The following is a 19435-nucleotide window of genomic DNA, read 5'->3' as shown; positions in this document are numbered from 1 at the left end:
CGTGGCCCTCAATTCTCCAAATGCTCATTTCTTCATGGGTTCTCCACTTTGCATGCTTTTCTCTTCACTTCTTCCATCCAATACTTGCCTTATGAACCTGAAATCACTCAACAAACACATCAACGCATCAAATGGAATTAAAGTGAATTAAAATCACCAATTAAAGGGCCTAAAAAGCATGCTTTCACACCTAAGCAAAAATTAAGCTAGAATTACAAAACCATGCTATTTCATTGAATAAATGTGATAAAAGGTGATAAAATCCCCCAAAATAAGCACAAGATAAACCACAAAATTGAGGTTTATCAAACCTCCCCACACTTAAACTAAGCATGTCCTCATGCTAAAATCAAGAAAGAAGCAAAGGGTATAAACATTTATTCAATGCAACTAACTATATGCAACCTATCTATATGCAACTATCTAAATGAATGCAATTACTTGGTCGAAATAATTCAATTCCCAAGAAAGCATATATGCACAAGGGCTAAAGCAATAGCAATCAAAGCAAACTCGCAATTGAATTGAGTTATTGAAAGACTTTACAAACTTGCAAGAAAAGATGATCATGGGTTAAAACATGTAATTGAGCAATCGAACCCTCACCGGATATGTATCCGCTCTAGTCGCTCAAGTGTATGGGGTTGATTCACTCAATTTTTCCCTACTCATGCTTTCCAAGATTTGTTTTTCATCTAACAATCAACAGTTATTTCATGCATGCATACAAATATCATGAGGACTTTCCCATAGGTTGTAATGGGGTTAGGGTTAAGGTAAGATTATATATGGTCAAGTAAGCTTGAAATTTGAATCTTTGATTAACTTAAACTTCCCATCTAACCTATATAACAACCTATACAATTTCAAAGCTAACCTAACTACCCATTCTTCACTTTTTCACACACATATGCATTGATTATTATTGAGCTTCACTTTGGGGCATTTTTGTCCCCTTCTATTGCTTCTCTTTTTCCTTTCTATTTCTATTTTTTTTCTTTTTTTTTTCAAACTAAAATATATACAAGAACATCAATACATATGGTTTACATATGATTAATACATGAGTATGTACCCAATTCCCAAGATTTCCAACAAAAATACAAAATATACTTTTATCTCTACCCAATGTTCCCAACTCTCCCAAAATCAAATGATAAACACTTTCACTAGCCTAAGCTAATCAAAGATCCAAATTAAGGACATTTATTGTTTTTCGCTTAGGCTTGTAATGTGCTACAATTAAGAATAAATGGGTTTAGCGTAGGCTCAAAGTTGGCTAACAATGGAAGATAAAAGGTAGGCTATTTGGGTAAGTGAGCTATTTGAACCAATGGCCTCAATCGTATAAATGCGTGTATACACAAAATACTGGACATAAAGAATCAAACAAATCAAAGATTACAATCATATGAAGAGAATAATACACATAAGAATGAAGATAAGTGGTTATATAATGTAACCACACAATTAGGCTCAAGTCTCAAATGCTTGTGTTCTTAGCTCAAAATTTATGTTCCACAATATATATAATTCAAGCAAGTCCCAAATTTTTTTTCAATCAATTGGGGTGCCCTATAGATAAAATTCTTTAAAAATTTCATTATTTTGACTAAGCTTATTGTGTATATGTATGCAAAACAAGAAAATGCAACTAAAAATCCTAAAAGACCTAAAACTGAAATGCAAAATTATTGGGATTAGAAACTTGTCACCCAAAAGCGCCGACTGGTCAGACGACCTCCCCACACTTAAAAGTTTGTACCGTCCTCGGTGTACTCAAAGATGAGCAAGGGGGTATGGCGACTCTCCGAATTGCCACCTTGAGCTGGCAGATCAACCGGTTGCTGCGTGTTCTTCCTCCCGTTTTCGTTTTTGCTTGTGGTGCAACATTCATGAAAAACAAAAATATAACACCGTAAGATGAGAAAATATAAAAGTAAGGAAGCGTACATTGTTGGAATGAGGTAATTCGCTAGAATGAGGTGGGTGACCCAATGTGTGACATGAATAAAAGTGAGTGTGCATTCTAAGTTGCGCGCGGTTTAGAACACACACACCAACATAGAGAGCTATGTCATAACTATACAAAAAAGGAACATGTACTTCACTCATTCTAGTGTGCTTGAGATGCTCTAAACTTGTGGGTCAAAACAACCAAACAAGCAATAAAGAAGCATGAAAGTATTCAAGCCAAAAACATATGGATGTATATAATCAAGAAGCACTATGCATCAAGATAAATACACAACATCCATCAAGAAATTGCCTAATCGAAGAGAAAAATTCAAATCACATGGTGGCCAAATCATGCAATTCAAAAAAGTTTAAAAACTTGAAGGCAAAGTTATATGTACTTGGTATGAAAAGATGTCAAACATGAAAAGCTCAAAACTGAGTAACCAACTATAAACTCAATAGAGAATCCAACAATGAATAATGGAGGCAATTATGCTAAAATAGCATCAAGTTAATAATAAGCAGCAATATATAGTAAACAAAATTAATAAATCAACACGTATAGTGAAAAAGAGAAGATGAAATAGAAACTAAACTAACTAAACTACCAATTAACTAACTAAAAGAAATGGTTATAATGGTGTTTGAAAGTGTTGGATGAGGGGTAGAAGAAGGAAAGAAGAAAGAAGAAGGAAAGAAATGGAAAGAAGATGAGAAAAGAAGTGTGTGAAAGAAGGGCATCCACGCGTATGCGTGCACGACGCGTGCGCGTGGGTTGAGGTGAAATGAATGCGATGCGTACGCGTGAGTCACGCGTGCGCGTCGATGGGTTTTTTAGAGAGCGACGCGTACGCATTCTTCATGCTTACCCGTGAGTTGGCTTGCGTGTTTCGCACAGTGTTCGCGCGCTGTTCGCGCAACTCTCGGAAAAATGGCTTGGAGGTGAAAATTTGCGATCCCCGCATACACGTGGGTGACGCGTGAGCGTGGATGGTCGAAAATGCTTGAGTCACGCGTACGCGTGTAGCACGCGTACGTGTAGATTGGTGCCCTATTTTTCAAAATTTTTCTATGCTTTTGCACCAAACCAAGCATTCCAAACCTCCAAACAGCTACCAAAATAGCATAGAACCTTATTCAACATATTAAACTACCAACTAAACTCAACAAACCAATAAAAACATGAAATTAAGCTAATTTTGCCAATATTTACAAAAGAGAAAATGAAAAGAGTTTACCATGGTGGGGTGTCTCCTAGGGGTGTTCAAAACCAATCCAGACCGAACTAAACCGATGGACCGAACCGAAAAAACCGAAAACTGAATTAACCGAAAACTGAAAAAACCGAAAAAGGTGATGTTTTGCGGTTTTTTTGCGGTTCGGTTCGGTTTTCGGTTCTTGCCACCAAAACCCTAACCGAACCGAACCGAACCGGTTCTTAACAAAACCCTAAAATTAAAACTACCCCACCCCCCAGACCCAGACCCAGACGTGACTCGTGAGAGTGTGAGACGGCCACACCCCCACTTCTCCTTCCCCACATGCGCAACAGCTTCCCTCTCCAAATCCTAGATCGAAGCCTTCCTCAATTCCTCCAAATCCCACCGCCGAACAGAGGAGAACCTCCACCGCCGGTGCACGACCCAGCCTCCACCCAGCAGCGTTTCTGGAGCCACCTCTGACCACGCCACCTGCGACCTCGCCGCCTCCAGTCTACCCAGCAGCGTTTCTAGAGCCACCTCCGACCTCGCCACGTCCGACCTCGCCGCCTTCAGTCCACCCAGCAGCGTTTCTGGAGCCCACCCACGACCTCGCCACGTCCGACCTTGCCGCCTCCAGTCCACCCAGCAGCGTTTCTGGAGCCCACCCACCCAGCCACCGATTGTCCGATTCAAGTGCATATGGAGCCCGAGCCATCTATTCAGGTAAACTTTGCTGATTTGTTGTTCAGTTTAGGCCTAGGGTTATAACTTATCAGTTTATTGATTTATTGTTTATTGCTGATTTATTGTTTATTGCTTATTTATTGTTTATTGTTCAGTTTATTAGTCTATTGATTTATCAGTTTAGCAGTCTATTAATTTATCAGTTTATCAGTTTATCAGTTATTCAGTGCTGGTTCTGTGCTTAATGATTTAAACTTCAGCTGCTTGTTTATTGCTGGTTCTGTGCTTGTTTATTGCTGGTTTTGTGCTTGATTTATTGCTGGTAAAAGTGCTTGTTTATTGCTGGTTTTGTGCTTGTTTAATGCTGGTAAAAGTGCTTATTTTTTGCTGGTTTTGTGCTTGTTTAATGCTGGTAAAAGTGCTTGTTTTTTGCTGGTTCTGTGCTTGATTTATTGCTGGTTCTGTGCTTGTTTATTGCTGGTAAAAGTGCTTGTTTATTGCTGGTTCTGTGCTTGTTTATTGCTGCTTAATGATCTAAACTTCAGCTGCTTATTTCTGTGATTGATTTATTGTTAAGATTATTTGGTTTTGTTCAATTTATTGCTTGTTTATTGCTGGTTCTCTGCTTGATTTATTGCTGGTAAAAGTGCTTGTTTATTGCTGGTTTTGTGCTTGTTTAATGCTGGTAAAAGTGCTTGTTTTTTTGCTGGTTTTGTGCTTGTTTAATGCTGGTAAAAGTGCTTGTTTTTTGCTGGTTCTGTGCTTGATTTATTGCTGGTTCTGTGCTTGTTTATTGGTGGTAAAAGTGCTTGTTTATTACTGGTTCTGTGCTTGTTTATTGCTGCTTAATGATCTAAACTTCAGCTGCTTGTTTCTGTGATTGATTGAATTACTTTTGAAGTGAATTACTGAATTGTTGTTCTGGTATTATTGCTGTTCTGTTGAATTACTAAATTACTGAATTAATTACTTTCATGTGTTATAATTTTTAAATCTGTTGAGACTTGAGAGTTAATATATTATTCTGATGTGAAGTATTATGTGATTTATGATGAATTCTGATATGACAATGACCATGATGAATTTTTAGCTGATTTATTATTTCCATTGATTTTTGAATTGTAGGGCTCATGTTTGGGGGCAATTTTGCTTATGTTATTAAGGACGTAAGCTTGTCATTGAAACAACTTATCTTAGAGATTATGGCATCAAGGATGGTGACCAGGTTAGTGAATTTTAAGGCTTACAATTTCAGTGAGGGGGGCTAGAATGCTGGATTGATAGAAACATAAACGGTTAATTTATAATCTATGTTATTGAAAAGAAGTTTGATTATCATAGTAATGCAGTTTCTAAATGGCATAATAATCAATGATGCAGTGATCTATCCTATAACTTTTTGGAAGGAGCAATCCCAGAAAGTCTTGGAGAGTTGACATCATTACAGAGACTGTAAGATTGTCTAAAGTTAAAGAAATGAAACTTATAAGACAATGAGAAATCAGTACTAAAGTTGTGTGGATGCAGGAACCTAAATGGGAATAGGCTGTCTGGAAGTGTTCCAGCAAGTCTAGGAGGAAGACTATTGCACAGAGCTAGCTTCAAGTATGTTATGTTATTATGAATAAATGATTAATGTTCAGAATAACGCAATGTAATGTTGATATTGTTTTGGGTGCACGCAGTTTTACGGATAACAGAGGACTGTGTGGTATACCTGGTTTACCTAGCTGTGGACGTGGTGTCTTAGAGCGGGCATTGGATTAGGTGTTAATTTCATGGCGGTGGCACTTGTTTGGGGGGGGTCAGTTTGCTGGTGGAGAAGGTGCAACAACATTCTGAGAGCTCAACAAATTGCAGGAAAGTCAGCAGCATATTAATCCATTCATCTCAATGTCTATATATTCAATTCTGATACATTGTTACCCTGCTATTAATCCATTCATCTCAAATTCAATGTCTCTTTATTATTAGAATGTATAACTATTAGAATGTATAATTAGATTAGAATGATTTTCTACTAGTGCTATTATTATTATTATTATTATTATTATTATTATTATTATTATTATTATTATTATTATTATTATTATTATTATTATTATTATTATTATTATTATTATTATTATTATTATTATTATTATTATTATTATTATTATTATTATTATTATTATTATTATTATTATTATTATTATTATTATTATTATTATTATTATTATTATTATTATTATTATTATTATTATTATTATTATTATTATTATTATTATTATTATTATTATTATTATTATTATTATTATTATTATTATTATTATTATTATTATTATTATTATTATTATTATTATTATTATTATTTATTATTATTATTATTATTATTATTATTATTATTATTATTATTATTATTATTATTATTATTATTATTATTATTATTATTTTTTTTTTTTTTTTTTTTTTTTTTTTTTTTTTTTTTTTTTTTTTTTTTTTTTTTTTTTTTTTTTTTTTTTTTTTTTTTTATTATTATTATTATTATTATTATTATTATTATTATTATTATTATTATTATTTATTATTATTATTATTATTATTATTATTATTATTATTATTATTATTATTATTATTATTATTATTATTATTATTTTTTTTTTTTTTTTTTTTTTTTTTTTTTTTTTTTTTTTTTTTTTTTTTTTTTTTTTTTTTTTTTTTTTTTTTTTTTTTTTATTATTATTATTATTATTATTATTATTATTATTATTATTATTATTATTATTTTATTATTATTATTATTATTATTATTATTATTATTATTATTATTATTATTATTTTATTATTATTATTATTATTATTATTATTATTATTATTATTATTATTATTATTATTATTATTATTATTATTATTATTATTATTATTATTATTATTATTATTATTATTATTATTATTATTATTATTATTATTATTATTATTATTATTATTATTATTATTATTATATTATATTATTATTATAATTATTATTATTTATTATTATTATTATTATTATTATTATTGTTGTGTATTTGTGTTTGTCAATTTCAATGTTATGACTTTGTAAAATAGTATGGTAATATTTTTTTTGAATTATTGAAAAAACCGAACAAACCGAACCAAACCAAACCGAATTTAATTAGTTTGGTTTGGTTCGGATGGCTTTGAGAAAAAAACCGAACCAAACCGAACCGCACTTTAATTAAACGATTGGATCGGATGACTTTTCTCTCAAAAATCGAACCAAACCGCACCGCGAACACCCCTAGTGTCTCCTACCTAGCACTTTTGGTTATTGTCCTTAAGTTGGACATTTGGTGGGGGTCCTTGCTATGGTGGTTTATGCTTGAATTCATCCTTGAATCCCCACCAATATTTGCATCTCCAATGTCCACCGGGATTCCAAATTAGGCGCATAAAGCCCTCGAGTAAGCTTAAGTAAATGACAAGGCCCCAAGAGTTTGGATTGTTGAAATGAATTCCAGGGTCCCAAACCTTGTTCTTGCACCCATCTTCTCGTTGACTACCATAGTTAAATTTGGGTGACAAGGCTTGTGAATTCTCAATTAAGCATCCAAACATTCTCCTAGACCCTTGCAGTTTGGTTCTACACCAACCATTGCTATTCAACTTCGAGCATGCAACCATCATGAACTTAGAGTGATGTCTCCAACCACTACATAACTCTCTCCTACTCTTAACTCTACAAAGGGCTCTAAGTTGACCATCATTTTCAAGCAAACCGTATTCAAGTGAGAAAGTAAAGCTTAGGGATAGGAATTTTACCCACTTGAATGCTGTGTTGGATGATGGTGACTTAGGAGGGGGGACCTCCCCACACTTAGCCAATGCGAGATCCCCCTTGTGGTCTTTCTTTATAACTTCCACCTCTTTGCAAGATTCTTTAAGTTCAATTCCTTACCTACCAACTTCTTCTATACACTTCTCATTGCTCAAACCATGTGTCGGAGGTTGTGCACAGTCCTCTTTATCATCAATTTCATAACACAATGAGGGAGGTTTATCAATTTTAAAAGACACATTGATTGGTGTGGAATCTTCCTCAATAATAGATCTTACTTCTTGCTCAACCTCTTCCTCTTGGTGGCTTCCTTCCAATTCAATCTTTTTTTTCATTGCTTACCAAGGGCATGGGAGGCGAGGTATCTTCTTCTTTACTCTTTATGCCGAGTCCAATGGGAGAGGATTCAATTGTAGATAAGAACTTATCAATGATTGAATCCATCTCTTGATCATCTCCTTCAAAATATTCAACCATGATATGCTTTAGAGGTTGTACACCCTCCTCAACATCAATATCAAGCTTCTTGGAAGAGGGCTTTATGATTCTACACTCCAGTGGACTTCCAACATCTCCTAGATCTTCAACCACCTCTTCCAGTTTAATTATCACAACTTCCTCCCCTTGTGATAATTCTTGCTTCAACTTCTCTTCTTCACCTTGAAGCTCCAAACTCACCTCCTCATTATGCTCCTTGATTGCTTCTCCACATTTAACAATGGGAGTACTTGGAATGCATGAGCTTAGGTGGGAGGCTATATGGTTAATGGCTTCATTCACAGTAGCTAACTTGGCTTCTAGCTCCTTAAACTCCTTTTCCGTCCCCTCTTGTTGCCTTTGGATATGAAAGTCAAGATCTCTTAGTTCTAGCGTGAGGGCGTCATTGGGGGGCGGTGGTGGAAGAGAGGGTTCATTGTTTGGGGGAAAGAATTCATAATTGGAAGGTAGTTCATATTGGGAAGGGCATGGAGATAGTGTATATTGAGGTGGTTCTTGGGAGTAATTGTGCTGGAATTGTTGTGGTTCCATGTATGGTTCATATGGCTCAAAAGGTGGTTGGTATGGTGGATACGGATTAGGGTCATATGGAGGTGTTTGGTGGTAAGGGGCTTGCGAGTAAGATGGTTAAAACCACGTTGAGGGAAGGGGTCATATGTATGTGGTGGTTGTGGTTGACAATCACAATAAGGGTCATCACATACATTAGATTGGTATGCATTAGGATTAGGATTATACCCATAAGAATCCAGAGAGTAGTTACGTTGGGGTGACGCTTGAGCGGCTTGGATAGAATAAAATGCCTTTTGGTCCTTGCATATCTCCGTGAGGAGAGTAGTCATATCCTCAAGCACTCTTGTCAAACTTAGTTCGGAAGGAGGTTGTTCCCAAGAAGGTTGTTCATAAGCTTGGGGCTCCTCCCACCTTTGATCTCCAAGTCCTTGATGCAATTCCTCATTAAAGCTTCCATTTCCTACAACATATTTTGAACCAAACTCATAGCCAAAGGGGTGAGAATTCATGGTGAAAGAGAAAATAAAAACAAAAGCTAACAAGAAATAAAGAAGACAAAGTCCTACAACTAGCAACAACTAACAAAGAAGCAAAAGGGCAAACATATTCACAATATATACAATAGCTAATAACATAGCATCATTGGAATTTCCCGGTAACGGCGCCATTTTGATGATCGGATTTCTTGTATGGTTTAGAATTTCCGCAAATGAAATCTCGTTGCAAGTATAGTTCTAAACCAACAAAGAATCCTCACATGCAAAAATATTGGTTGTCACAAGTACAAATCCCAATAAGAATTAACCGAAGTATTTAAACCTCGGGTCGTCTCACAAGGAATTGCAATGAAGTGGTTAATTATCGGCTATGAAGGAACAAGGGGGTTTGATTTGGAAATTGGCAAGAAAATATAAATGACAAGAAAGTAAAATAACAAGAACTAATAAAAGAAATGGAAAGAACTCTTGGCTAAGACATGGAAAATTGAGATCACCATCCTTGTTAACAAACCATACATTGATAATTATGAGGGACCAACCCATTAAGTCTACTTCTAAAAGCTTTAAGTACGTTTAATGTCTACTCCTAAGCTTGAAGTACATCAAATAGGCTTGATCAACATCAACCATAAGTCCCAACCTAGCTATTAATTAGATTAGTAGTAGGTTAGTGTCAATGGACATCAAATTGACCACATAGGGTTCCCAAATCACCAATTCAATGAGACCCAATGACTCAAGGTCACTCAATTCCCTTAGCCTAGGCCAAGAGTAAGGAAAACTACTCAAAAACTAGAGAAAGCATTTTATCAAACACCTATTGTGCAAGAAAAGTAAACATCACAAATTGCAAGAATTAACAAGATCCATAACCATCATGAGCAAGAAATATAAATCTACTAACTACCAATTGCAAGGAAAGTAAGATCACAACTCAAATCAACAATAAAAGAACATCAACACCAAATTCCATTAAAAGAGATCCAAATCCAACATGAGTGCATGAACATAAAAGAGGCATAAAATTAAAATTAACATCACAAACTAAGAGAATGAAGATGTAGAAGCAAGAAATCATAAAGGAAACAAGATGAAAACATGAAATTGGACCTAGATCTAAGATGCAAGTATCCTAAGAACCCTAAATCTAGAGAGAAGAGGGAGCTTCTCTTTCTAAAAACTAAACTACATGATGCCAAGCTACAACTAAGTGCTCCCCCTTTGCTCAATCTTCAATTCTGCATCAAATACCCTCAGAAACGAGCTAGATTTGGGCCTGGGCAGCTCAAAAATTGCCCCCAGCGATTTTACTTTAAGTGAGTCACGTGGCAAGCGTCACGCGTACGCGTGGGTAACGTGTGCGCGTCGCGGGCCAAAACTCTTACTCACGCGTACGCGTTGGTGACGCGTGCGCGTGGCTTGTAAATCTTCAATGCACGCGTACGTGTGGATAATGCATGCGCGTGGCCCTCAATTCTCCAAATGCTCATTTCTTCCTGGGTTCTCCACTTTACATGCTTTTCTCTTCACTTCTTCCATCCAATACTTGCCTTATGAACCTGAAATCACTCAACAAATACATCAAGGCATCGAATGGAATTAAAGTGAATTAAAATCACCAATTTAAGGGCCTAAAAAGCATGTTTTCACACCTAAGCACAAATTAAGGGAGAATTAAAAAACCATGCTATTTCATTGAATAAATGTGAGAAAAGGTGATTAAATCCCCTAAAATAAGCACAAGATAAACCATAAAATTGAGGTTTATCATTTAGATTTTTGTTGAAAAAGTTTTAAAGCTTTGAATGATTTTGAAAATTTGGTTTGAAATTGTTGATTTAAATGATTTAGTTTTAAGAGTTGGTCGGAACTCTTGGTTTAAATAATATGGTTTACAACAAAAGTGAGTTTTAAGATTTTCTTGATTTGTGAATTTGGTTTCAAACTTAACTTGCAAAGGGGATTCAAATTAAAAGGTTTTGATTTAGAATAAATGAGTTTTTGAGTCCTTTGAGAAAGGTTTGATATTGATCTTGTTTTGAAGATTTTGGAAAATGTTACAAAATCGGTATTTGGTTTAAGAAAAATTTTTGGATTTTTAACGATGATAATCAGAGTGACGCAGTGGAAGGCGAGAGGGGACATCAACAAGGTAGAACGCTTTGAGGAGAATATATCGCGTAACTCGGATTTTCGAGGGCGAAAATCTTTTAAGGAGGGGAGGATGTAAGAACCGGGGTTTTTCACGTAAAACCGTTTTAATAAAAATAATAATTTTAGTGCCTGGAATAAATTCAAAATTTAGAAGTTTTAATATGAAAATATAAATGTGATATTTTATTTCAGTGAATTTTTCTGAGTTGGAAAATGTACCTTCTTCGAAAAATTTTTGTAAAAATATGTACTGGCGCTTAAGCTGGCAGTACCGACTCTAGTTTGTCCAGTACCACGTATTTTGGAAAATAAGATTTTGAAAAAAATTGATTTATTGTTTTGAAAGGATAAACATATTTTAGAATCGAAAACCGGACACTAATCTTAAAGGTTTTGGCCTAAAGTGGGTCAAACGGACCTAAAACGCTAACGGGTTGGACCGGACCCAAACTGAGCCCAAGACCCAATATTTATATGCCTATTTAATGAGCATTTCAGCTCATTTCTCTTTAATTTGAAGAGAGGGGCGCAGCATAGAGGGAAGAGAGGGAGAAGAGAAGTTACTATTCACTCTCCTCTTCCGGGAGCCATAACTTTTGATCCGGAGCTCCGATGGACGAGCAGCGGCCACGCGAAGGTCTCGACGAGCGCTTCTATTCTATCTAAGTTTTTCTGGTAAGAACTCGAAACTCCATCCCTAGTTTCCAACCCTAGATTCTGCGCATTTTTATGTTTAGTTTTTGAGTAGATTTTGTGATTTTGCTTGTTTAGGTGATCTCTAGTAGCGGGTAATTATTGGATTTTACCCTTACTCACGTTGGATAAGGTAAGGTTTCACTGAACTCTTGTATTTAGTTGTTTTATGTATCTTAAGTTTTGATCTTGATATATTTATTTGATGTTAAATTGAGTTTTGGTGTTTGTTGGAGTTGGTTGAGGCTTTGGATCAAGCTTGGTGGCTTCGTTTTGGCGTTTGGTGCGTTTGGAAATCAGCTAAGGTATGGTTTTGGTTTTCTTTATGTAATATGTAATGTTTCTGGACACTTAGACTAGTTGGCCCTAAGATAGGATTAAATGTTGTTGGTGTATGAATAATTATATGTGAATTGATGTAATTTTTGGTTATATTGGATTAGTGTGGTTGATGGTGATTGTTGGAAATTATGGGTATTGATAAGTATGTATGGTGATTAGTTATATTAGTGAATAATGAGGGTTATAGAAATTTAAGGTAATAAGTTAATATAAAATGTTGTGGGGGTTTGGAATAAAGGATATTGATGATTATGATGTGTGATGATGTATGTTGATGATGATTTTTGGATATTGAATCTTGTGGGTGATGTTATGTTAAGGTTGGTGGATTATTGTTGATGTGTAATGTTGTTGAGAGTTGTGGGCATGGTTGATAATTGATGATGGGTTGTGGAAATGATATTGATGAATGGAGAGAATTAGGATTGTTTGTGATGATTTTTTATTGTTGGAGAATAATAATTTTGATGGTGTGAGATAGTGTAAATGGGAGACTATTGATGGTTGAGATTGAGGAATGAATGGTATGAGATTTTGTGTTAATTTGGTAGTATTTGGATTGTGAATAGCTTGGTTTTGAAATGAGAGTTTTGGTAAAAGAAAGTTTTAAGGTTTTTGGTAAAAACAGAATTTTGGTAAACTTTGATGGATCATAACTTGAGCCTCAGTTTTCAATTTTGGTTGGGATTTACTTAAATTAAAGTTCATTGAAAACTCTTCAATTCAATATAAAGTTTGCAAAATTTGGATTTATGCAGAGGAAGTTATGATCATTCAAAGATTGGCGTCGAAATCTGAAATTATGCAGAGTTACAGAATTTTCTGATTTCTGGTATGTGCGTACGGAAAGCCTTGTGCGCACGCACACGTTGGGAAGGTCAGTCTGTTGGGGGTGCTAGCACGGGTTTTACGAGTGAACAGACATTGTGAATTTTGGTACCTGTGCATACGCACACTCCTATGCGTACGCACACGTTTTGAAAACTTCCTAGGCATGCGCACGCACACCCTTGTGCGTACGCACACCCTCGTGCATACGCACACCCCCTGTTTCTCAAATTTAAAATTTCTTTTCAACTATTTCACCTTTTCAACAAGATTGTAAGCTTCTGTGACACCATTTTTACACTTTTGGGCTTAATTTTGGGTTTGAGAACTTGGGAAAGAACTTTTTAGATTTGGTTGATGTCATTTTGAAAAGTTAGCAAACGGAGGTTTAGGTTTTCTGGTGTACCGAGGATGAGTTTAGTTGAGTGAGGAGAAGATTAGTGAATTGGGTAATTACAGATAATAAATTGAGACACTGATGAATTGATGAGTTTGGGATGGAAAGTATAAATTGATGATGGATGTGATGAGTTGAGGACTCAAAAAGGAATGGATGATCTTGATAGATGTTGAGAGTGTGCCAGTCACTATATCCTTGGGTTAATTATGATAGTGTGCAGGGTATCATGTCCCTGGGATTTGATTATGATTGATAACCTTTTCTGTTGCAAGAGTCGGCTAGGCACTATATCCTTGGGTTACGCATGTGAGTGTGCCCGGCACTATATTCGTGGGTGAATAGAGTGTACCCGGCACTATATCCGTGGTTCAATAGAGTGTGCCCATCACTATACCCGAGGGTGCGGCAGAAAAGCTACATCCGAAAAGATGTGTCGGGTTGGCATTTATGGACCGACAAGTGATATCACGAGCCAATAGAATAGACATTCATCATATGCATCTTTTATATGCCTGTTTGTTTTGATTACTTGAGTTTGCCTGATTGTATAACATGCCTACTTGCTTCTTGAATTACTTGCTGTAAATGAATACTATCTGTGTTTTACTTGCTTGCATTATTTGTGATTGTCTGGGGCTGAGGAGATTAGGCAGGCGGTGGCGATGGGATCGCACGGTTAGGTTGGCGGAGGCTGTGGGATACAGCGGTGTGTTTAGTATTAGTTAGAATTCCCCTAAGTTTAGATAACCCAGTTTATGGTTTAAGTTTCTTATATATTAATTTTATTCTAAGCTTAAATATTCGTATGTGATGTGAAGTTCTAGGATTGCCTTCGTCATCTCGGAGCCTTACATCTTACATCATTGGGCACTGTTACCATACTGAGAACCTCCGGTTCTCATTCCATACTTTGTTGTTATTTTTTAGATGCAGGTCGTAATCTACTTCGGTGAGATTGTGGATATGGTGACAGAGCGGAGTATGGTTCGTTCCTTGTTTATTTTCGTTTTACTTTCATCATAGTATTCTCTCACCTTTTGTATATTTATCTTTATGGCCTTAGAGGCTTATTTGAGAGATAGGTTGTATAAGCTGTTTTAATTCCAAAACTCTGTATCTTTCTATTTGTAACTAGTCAGCTTAAACTCCGCAAGCTGCGGCTAGTCCTTTATGAATATTATATTATTATATTTATATATGTTCTTTTCTCTTGCATCTATACTTGTGTCTTGTACGATAGTTTCGTGTGAACGTTTCGCACTTTTGTAAATCTGTCTTTGAGCTTAATCCTTCATTGGGATTCTAGAATGTAATATTTCCTTCTATATATAAATATGTATAAGCCTTAGGACTATTGTAACCTCTGATTAACCTTTGCTTTATGGCTAGAGGTAAGGCTTAGGGTAATTTGGGTGTTACATTTGAACTAACACACCTTTATAATACTCTAGCTAGACTATCCAAACAAAGGTTAAAGGAATCATCATAGACACTAAAGTCATCCATAAAAACTTCCATACAATGCTCAAGAAGGTCTGAGAAAATATTGATCATGCATCTTTGAAACGTAGCCGGTGCATTACATAAGGCGAAAGGCATTCTCTTATATGCATACGTTCCAAAGGGGCATGTAAAAGTTATTTTCTCTTGATCTTCTGGAGCAATATGAATTTGAAAATAACCTGTATAACTATCTAGAAAACAGTAGTGTGACTTACCTGACAGGCGATCAAGAATTTGATCGATGAAAGGTAATGGGTAGTGATCCTTGCGGGTAGCCTGGTTCAGACGCCTATAGTCAATGCACACCCTCCATGAATTTTGCACTCTTGTAACCATGAGTTTCCCGTGCTCATTCTTCACTGTTGTGACACCAGACTTCTTCGGAACCACTTGTACTGGGCTAACCCATTCGCTATCCGAGATTGGATAGATGATATCGGCTTCAAGCAGTCGGGTCACTTCCTTCTTCACAACTTCTAAAATGGTGGGGTTCAACTGCCTTTGAGGTTGACAGATAGGCCTTGCTCCCTCCTCTAGAAATATGCGGTGCTCACAGACTTGAGGGCTTATACCTACTATGTCCATCAAACTCCACCCAATAGCTTTCTTGTGTCTTTTCAGCACACTAAGCAACCGCTCCTCATGTTGGGAAGTGAGTTCCTTTGCAATAATAACTGGGAGCTATTGATTGTCCTCAAGGTAAGTGATGAGCGGATATTTTATACGCTTTTTGGGGATAATTTCATATAGTTTAGAGTATGTTTTAGTTAGTTTTTAGTCTATTTCTAGTGGTTTTTAGGAAAAATTCATATTTCTGGATTTTACTATGAGTTGTGTGTTTTTCTGTAATTTCAGGTATTTTCTGGCTGAAATTGAAGGAGCTGAGCAAAAATCTGATTCAGGCTGAAAAAGGACTGCTGATGTTGTTGGATTCTGACCTCCCTACACTCAAAGTGGATTTTCTGGAGCTACAGAACTCGAAATGGCATACTTCCAATTGCGTTGGAAAGTAGACATCCAGGGCTTTCCAGAAATATATAATAGTCCATACTTTGCATAAGGATAGATGACGTAAACTGGCGTTCAACGCCAGTTCTCTGCCCAATTCTGGCGTCTAGCGCCAGAAAAGGATCAAAAACTGGAGTTGAACGCCCAAACTGGCATAAAAACTGGCGTTCAACTCCACAAATGGCCTCTGCACGAAATCTCAGCCCCAGCACACCAAGTGGGCCCCAGAAGTGGATCTCTGCATCATCCATCATAGTCCACTCATATTTTGTAACCCTAGGCTACTAGTTTAGTATTTAAATAACTTTTAGAGACTAATTTTGTATCTCATGACATTTCAGATCTAAACTTTGTATTCTCTGACGGCATGAGTCTCTAAACCCCATTGTTGGGGGTGAGGAGCTCTGCTGTGTCTCGATGAATTAATGCAAGTATTTCTGTTTTCCATTCAAACACGCTTGTTCCTATCTAAGATGTTCATTCGCGCTTAACTGTGATGAAGGTGATGATCTGTGACGTTCATCACCTTCCTCAAACCACGAACGTGTGCCTGACAACCACCTCCGTTCTATATCCGATTGAATGAGTATCTCTTAGATTCTTTAATCAGAATCTCCGTGGTATAAGCTAGAACTGATGGCGGCATTCATGAGAATCCGGAAAGTCTAAACCTTGTCTGTGGTATTCCGAGTAAGATTCAAGGATTGAATGACTGTGACGAGCTTCAAACTCCTGAAGGCTGGGCGTTAGTGACAGACGCAAAAGGATAGTAAAATCCTATTCCAACCGAATCGAGAACCAACCGGTGATTAGCCGTGCTGTGACAGAGCGCGTGAGCGTAGTTTTCACTGGAAGGATGGAAGGTAGCCATTGACAACGGTGATCCACCAACACACAGCTTGCCATAGGAGGACGTGCGTGCGTGAATCAGAAGACAGAGGAAAGCAGAGATTCAGAAGACAAAGCATCTCCAAAACTCCAACATATTCTCCATCACTGCATAACAAGTAACCTTTAATCCATGCTCTATTGTTTAATTGCAATTCAACTGATAAATATAATTGAATTCCTGACTAAGATTTACAAGATAACCATAGATTGCTTCAAACCAACAATCTCTGTGGGATTCGACCCTTACTCACGTAAGGTATTACTTGGACGACCCAGTGCACTTGCTGGTCATATGTGCGAAGTTGTAAGAGAGTAATGTGAACAGTAACATTACAATTTCGTGCACCAAGTTTTTGGCGCCGTTGCCGGGGATTGTTCGTGTTTGAACAACTGACGGATTATTTTGTTGCTTAGATTAGGAAAAATCTTTCTTTTTGGTTTAGAGTCTTTTATTAATTAACCCTTGTTAAAATACTTTAAACTTATAGCTCAGTTATTTAGAACGTGGTGTTTATGTTCATGATAATTGGCTATCATATTTTTAAAAAACCTTTTTCAAAAATAATTTTTCTATTAAATCCTGTGCCAAACTTTAAGTTTGGTGTTTTCAAAAATAATCTTTCTTAAAATTTTTGAAGGTCCCATAACTCATTTGGCTAGAGCATTAATTTGATTGGGTTAGAATCCTTTATACTCTTTTCAAAACTTTCTTTTTCAAAAATATTTTTTTCTATTAAATCTTGTGCCAAACTTTAAGTTTGGTGTTTTCTTGTTGATTCCCCTTTGATTTTCGAAAATTTTGGTTTGATTTTCTAAAAATTTTAAGTTTGGTGTTCTTCCTTCATGTTCTTGTGTTCTTGTGAGTCTTCAAAGTGTTCTTGAGTTTCCTTGTGTCTTGATCTTAAAATTTTTAAGTTTGGTGTTCCTTGGTGTTTTCCCTCCAAATTTTTCGAAAACAAGGAGCATTAGATCTAAAAATTTTAAATCTTGTACTATCTTATTGTTTTTCTCTCTCCTCACTAAATTCAAAAAAAATATCTTTTCAAAATATCTCTTCTAACTTCCTAACTTCTTATCTTTTCAAAATTTGTTTCAACTAACTAACTAACTTTTTGTTTGTTTCTTAACTTTTTCAAAACTACCTAACTAACTCTCTCTCTCTAATTTTCGAAAATATCTTCCCTCTTTTTCAAAAATTTCGTTTTTTTTTAACTAATTATTTTTAATTTTTTTTTTTTACGAAAAAAAAATTTATTTCAAAATTCAAATTCTTTTTAGTTATTTTATTTTATTTAAGTATTTACTTCTTATAAAATAAAATAAATAAAAAGGTAAATCAGTCCAAGTTATATCCATAGATCCATCATGGACATAAATGGAGATGGACAGTCCAGGGGGACTTTGGGGTCATATTCTAACCCCTCTACTGCTTCATATGGGAGTAGCATCTGCATACCCTCCATTGGAGTCAGTAGTTTTGAGTTGAATCCTCAGCTCATTATCATGGTGCAGCAAAGTTGCCAGTATTCCGGTCTTCCACAGGAAGAACCTACAGAGTTTCTGGCACAATTTTTACAAATTGCTGACACAGTACATGATAAGGAAATAGATCAGGATGTCTACAGACTATTACTGTTTCCATTTGCTGTAAAAGATCAAGCCAAGAGGTGGTTAAATAACCAACCTAAGGCCAGCATAAGAACATGGAAACAGCTGACAGAAAAATTCCTGAATCAATATTTCCCTCCAAAAAGGATGACACAGCTAAGGCTGGACATCCAAGGCTTTAAACAAGGAGATAATGAATCTCTTTATGATGCCTGGGAGAGATACAGAGAGATGCTACGAAAATGCCCCTCTGAAATGTTTTCAGAGTGGGTTCAGTTAGACATCTTCTACTATGGGATTGCAGAAGGAGCTCAGATGTCTTTAGATTACTCAGCTGGTGGATCTATCCATATGAGAAAGACAATTGAAGAGGCTCAAGAGCTCATTGATACAGTTGCCAGGAATCAGCATCTGTATCTAAGCAGCAACCCTTCCATGAATGAAGAGGTTAAAACAGTAACTGCTGAATTCAGTACTGTAAAACAAGCTGCTGAATTCAATCAGCAATTAGATTTTCTAACAAAGCAGCTAGCTGAATTCAAAGACAGGTTACAGGAGACAAGGATAGCTAATATGCATATGGAAGAACAGTTTAAGCAAACAAAGCAGCAGCTATCAAAGCAAATAGCAGAAGAATGCCAAGCAGTTCAATTAAGAAGTGGGAAAACATTAAATACCCCACCTCAAGGCATCAAAAATTCAAGAAATGAGCAACCCACCAAAGATTCCCCTGAGGACAGTAAGAGCCCAGGGAAAAATAATTCTGGCACTAAAACGCCAGAAAATAGGTGGAAGGCTGGCGCTGAACGCCCAGACCATGCCCAAAACTGGCCTT

The sequence above is a fragment of the Arachis hypogaea genome, chromosome 19 (assembly GCF_003086295.3).
Source record: "Arachis hypogaea cultivar Tifrunner chromosome 19, arahy.Tifrunner.gnm2.J5K5, whole genome shotgun sequence".
NCBI lineage: Eukaryota > Viridiplantae > Streptophyta > Magnoliopsida > Fabales > Fabaceae > Arachis > Arachis hypogaea.
The sequence above is the reverse complement of the archived record's forward strand: the minus strand, read 5'-3'. Positions refer to the sequence as shown.